Source organism: Lagopus leucura, unplaced genomic scaffold, assembly GCF_019238085.1.
Source record: "Lagopus leucura isolate 7727_CA_CO unplaced genomic scaffold, USGS_WTPT01 Super-Scaffold_100014, whole genome shotgun sequence".
NCBI classification, from domain to species: Eukaryota; Metazoa; Chordata; class Aves; order Galliformes; family Phasianidae; genus Lagopus; species Lagopus leucura.
This window is the reverse complement of record NW_024962268.1, coordinates 16,949,555-16,955,554: the sequence shown is the minus strand read 5'-3', so window position 1 is coordinate 16,955,554 and position 6,000 is coordinate 16,949,555.

Below are 6,000 nucleotides of genomic sequence, written 5' to 3'. Positions count from 1 at the left end.
TTCTCTTCTCTTCTCTTCTCTTCTCTTCTCTTCTCTTCTCTTCTCTTTTTTTCTTTTCTTTCCCCTAGAAATCTATCCTCACTATTTCAAGGAATCTGGAACACCCATAACAGATTTCTTATTGCTATGTGTTGAATCTGGGTGTCTCTTCTTGCATTTTACGGTCTCACATTTGTATGGTTATATAAAAATGCACACTGCCATTAGGTAAAAAATGCTGTAGCATGGAAAGCTGAGATGAGCAGATCTGATACTAAGAAATAAAAAGGAGTCATGTTTACGTCTATCTTTTAATTGAAACAAACGTATTTGTAGATATCTATACGAGAACTACGTAGTGACAGGATAGCACACAGAAAACAAGGCTTACATATAGGAACAACACTTCGCAGAGCTAGTTACTGTTGCTTCCGCTTCACAGCTCAAAGTAAGGTTAAGTGGGAAGGTGAAGCTTCTCTTAGGACTGGGGAGAACAGGATTTGGGAGGACAAACCTGATGTATCAAAGATCAACGGTGATATCAGGGTCATTCCTTCACCGTTATGCTGATCTTTCCTTCCAGTGCTGAATCAAGGTTTGAGGATCTGCTTTGGTTACACAGTGCTATACCTACCTTTCCTTTCCCACTGGTGCTGAAAGGTGCTCTGGAATTCAGCCACATGAGAGATGTGCTCCTCAATTGCACAAAAGCAGGTTCTAGGATGAAAACATCTCCCCCTCACCCTTCAACTGGTCATAAATTTTGCTCATACTCACAGGGAGTATTTTGAAAGCAAAAAATGTTTTAGATGCTTCTAAAACATACAAATTATGGGGCTGAATTCCAGCCAAATATATATATATATCCTGACATAACCAATCAATACTTGCTGTTTTTCTTCAAATCTGCAAGGTAATACTGAATGTGAGATAATCATAGAATCATAGAATCATAGAATCACTAAGGTTGGAAAAGACCTAAAAGATCACCCAGTCCAACCATTCACCTATTCCCAATAGCTCCTACTAAACCATGTCCCTCAACGCAACATCCAGTCTTTCCTTGAACACCCCCAGGGTCGGTGACTCCACCACCTCCCTGGGCAGTCCATTCCAGTGCCTGATCACCCTTTCTGAAAAGTAATACTTCCTCAAGTATTGCAGTGAGAGACAACAAAACAGGAAATCTCTGAAGAGACAGAACATTCAAAGGAAGACAGGAGAGCTGCCATGGCCCACAGAAAAATCCTCCTCTTCGAACTGTCTTAATAGGCTCCAGCCTGAGAAAAGAAAAATTATGACAGACATGATTATATGTTTCTTTTACGTATGACATGCCCTGATTTATCAGAATTAGATTACTGACAAACTGGTAGGAGTTAGAGCAATTTCTGCATGGCCAAAATTAATACTTTGAGACTAAGTATAAATCACTGTCAGAAAGTGTCTTATAACAGATTTATTTTTATGCCCCATGTAATAATAGCAAAGACTTCAGAGGCTCCCTGAAGCATTGCCCTTCCATGGAGGAACAACTGTAATGATCTTAAATTAGAGTTTTTAGCCCTTGTATGATACACATTTCAGACATCTCATTTTTTTTCTACTTCCTTATTCAGGTCAATCCATCAATCTACGGCAGGGATATATTAGCCCTGACATACTCCATGTCAAAGAAAGCTGAAGATAAGGAATAGATTGCTTGTGAAGCTGTGAGAATAATTATTTTACAGTAGCAGGCCACCAGGACAGCATGTCTGAATTATATTCCGTGAATTATATTCAATTCCATGAACTATATTTGATTATCTTCCATATTCCCTTTCCCTAGCCTATATGAACCATAAACTGTCCACCTTAGTAATAATGTGTCTAAATAGAAAGTGTAGGAAATACAGGCCTTGCTGAGAAAAATTCATGATAATTTTAAAATAGAGAGAAATCATGTTTCATTTCTATGACTATGCTAAAGTTGTCACAGATTTTTCAGTTCCTGAAGACACTTGTCAAGTGCCTCAGGAAGACTATTGCCTGTTGACTGCAGGAAGAAGCACTGCAATTTTAGTGAGGAATAGACAAAATCATCTTCTGAAATGCTTCAAAGTATGATAGAACAGTTTGCACAAAATGATACTTCTATTCAAAATAATTTTCTCTTCAGTATTCCCATTACTGGCAAGTAGAAGTTATTGTTTCAGGTTTATTGCAATGTACTTTTTTCTTTCTGACCTGTGACTAATATTCATGAAAAAATGAATGCCTGTACTTCAACAGTCAATGTGTGTCTGTAGCAGCTACTGTAACTTTGCCACACCTGTGCTTTTTCTTTCCAAAATGAAGGAAAGCTGAAAAAAGACATGACTACAAAGAAGGCCAATAGTTTTCTTCACTAAATGTAGCAATAAAAAACCTTTGCTACTATAGCGTAATTATAAATACCCAGCATATAGTGTCTACTATATATAGCGTCTACCTAGCAGTAAGTCCACTTGATATTGCCCTTTACATAGTGACCTTACAATTATATAAATATATACTGGCACTGTTTTCAGTTGCTTATGATTTTAGCTGAACATTAATAGTTTGGGTCCAAGTTTTCAAGATGTGCGTTTACTGCAGGCTTTCTTTCTGTTCTTCTTTTTTTTTTTTTTTTTTAAACTTTTATTCTTATTGAGTATTGAGCTGGAAAAACTTGGCCATTCCTAAAAAGGTTGAGGAACTGCCTTAAAGGAGTAAGGAAAGGCATTGCCTTACCCCTGTAAAAAAAAAAAAAAAAAATTCTGGCAACTTCTTTTTGATTTTAGCCCTTCAAATCAAATCGGGCTGGTGAGAGGGAGGAGGAAAGAGACTATGTGTGAGGTACAGACACACGAAAATACGCTTGCACCTAACCAGATGCAAACTATAAAGTTTGAAAAACTGGTCCTACAAACAGTCCCACCAGCAGCTAGAGGTTAATTATAAACAGATTATAAGCAAGATTTCATCTGTCTTCTGTGTGCACCATCCCATAGCAGCTTGCTCACCGTGTTGTATGCGCAGTCTACCTTTACTAACTCAGCTTTAGCTGCACAGCACCTCTGCACCCTACAGCGCACATGCTGCATTGGATGAGTATAATTCCTTTGGGATAGGGCTTTGGGAGACCCCAAACTGCTCCAAACTATGCTGGATGAAGGTACCAAATATTACATTACATCGTGAAGCTGGATCCTTTTGTTTTCTTTGGATAGTCCAGGGAAAAGCTGGTCAGCCTCCTGAGACTTGGCAGCACTGGCAATTCTCCAGGACTTGCACCAGAGCTAGCTAGCCACAGTGATTCCTTTCTGCGTCCTACCAGACTTTACATGCTTCACAAAAAATGAACAAACAAAAATCAAAACCAAAAAACAAATGAAAACAAACAATCAAAAAACCCAAAAGCCAAAAAACACACTCTGGATAACAGGAACCAATCCTTCCTTTTTTATTATTTTTATTCACTTTGGCCAACATTTAGTTTGGAGTAATTTTAGATAGTTCTGATTAGTAATAAGAAAGTACACTATATTTGCATGATATTTTAATTATAAAACTGGGCTAAGGAGAATTTAGTCTTATTATGTGTAGATGTACATCTATAACTCAGTCTTATTCCAACATCTGCAAGCTGTAGCCTCTAGATTTTACTGACAGCAAGTAACAGACCAAGTAAAGGTGTGAGAGTTCAAAGGCCAACCAGAAAACACAGCTTAATTTGTTAACACAGCCTTATTAAAAAGAACCAGCTGAGTTTCAATTGTTAGCATCGACTTTGAAGGTAATTAGTTGCCAAGAAAAGTGCAGAACACCCATTCAGATGTGACTCACTGAATTCTCACTACAGAATTTGGCATGTGGCTTATCTGTGCGTTGTGCTAGAGGAGAGATTGCACAGTGTTGAAACAGTGCCAGACATACAGATACACAATGTGGACAAACACTCAGAAGCAATGGAATACTTGCAAGCTTCACTGAAAGGTGAAATGAAATATGAAATAACTGATTGGCTGATCATAACCCAGTTCACAAGTGGAAATAAGAAGGTTAGGAAATAAGAAGCTCTCAAGGACTACTGGAGTATGGCACTACTCATAAATCCACAGATGAGAAGATGCCCTGATTGTGCAGCATCATTATTGACATGGCACAGGCATTGTTTCTGTACCACAGGCAAACAAAACCCAGTTCTCTTTTGGGTTGATAGAAATTCTGTGAGTAATGTTCTACTTGACGTCATCTAATGGTGGTGTTGAAATCAGTTAATAGGGGCTGTGAAATAGGAATCTTACTTCTGAACCAGTCTCAAATGCTGGATATTAAAGATAAAGCTTTATTACTATATAGGAATTCTCTATAAAACTTGAAGTATAATTCAAGTACAAATTCAACAACCATCAAACTTCAAAACTTTGATATCTTTTATCTCTTGAAAATATTTAATGTGGCTCTGCTAGTGTGATGCCTTTTCAATAATTTGTCATCAATTGAACTAGAAGAAAAAAGAGCAGAATTCCTATAGAGGATAAAACTTGGAATTCTGTCTTTTACCATAAGATTAAAATAATAGTTTTTTAAAAAATTTGAAAAATGTGGATTTTTCCATCAATAGCCTTTGCAAAAGAAGCTCCTTGTTTATGGATCTACACAGTAAACAAGTAAATGAAATTTCTAGGTAATGATGAATTAATAGGAATTATCACAGTGTACTTTGGATGAAATCTTTTCCAGTTCCTTTTGTTAGCTTATAAGAAAAAAAAAGTCCATTTTTTCTTTTTCTTTAAGAATTCTTCAGCAACAGCAGAAGTACACACTGCACAAAAGTTGCACAATGTACAACTGTACAACTGTCATTCTGTCGAAAAGGGGTGACAATCCTGAATAAGTGGCTGCAGGCATCTTCGGTAAACATATATGGAAATGAGTAAGTCAGACAGCTTGATACCACTGATTTGATTTGAGCTCTACAACCTTACTCCTTGAAAGTACGAGGCTGTCACAGAGTGGAAGCTATCTTTCCTTTCTCCTGCATAAATTATAAATATTAAACTTGTTGCACTGGCTGCTCAAGAAGGAATAATACTTCTTGTCCACCTTCTGCCAATGTTAACATTAGAAAAGATTCACTTCAAAGAACCAATTTCTAAATTTATAGATCTTATTTGAGTTCAAAACAGACCATTTATGAAAACTGAATTCAATTACAACGAGAACCATGTTGATTCAGATCAAAGTGAAGTTATGATAACTACTTAAAATTGTGGAGATTTTTGCTGCCTTTTTCACTTCCCTGTATTAAAACAACGCCTACAGATTTTGCTCCTGGGATTTTACTAATTAATTATGACCAATGATTATGATAAGAATGAATGATTACGATAATTAATGCTTATACTAAGAAATAATACATTGGACACTTTCCTGGACTCAGTTTAGCCTTGGTTGATCACCTCTGACAGGCATGGGGCAATGGCCACTCTGTTTTTTATATGCATTTGTCTCTATCAAAGAATCAAGTCACAGTTTGAGATAAGTAGCAGGAGCTGAAATACAAACATCTGCTGTACCTCACCAAGTATTCCACCAGGGCACTTGAAAAGGTTTTGGAGAGCAAAGATCTTTTCTGATCTAGTTTTAATAACTCTAAGATAGGTACAAATATCGTTTGTAAAATAAATGTTATAAATTCTGTCATGGTATTCCTCAAAACCAGACATTCCAGATCCACTATCAACCAATTGCTGTTATGTGTTATATCAAATCGGGAGCAATTCTGATATGCTGTTTTCACATCTATTCCTATATAAAAGCAGTAGAATTTTCACAATATAAAGAAACAAGTCTTCGATATTTTGGCTGGATATTCAGCCTTACAGGCAATATTGCTTTACATAGTACCATCAACAGAGGAACGCATTCATCTTTAACAATATTCTGGCAGAAAATGGGGTTTATTTTTTAGGCCTGATCAGATCACTGAGGTGGTTTGCAGTTGTCCTGGCA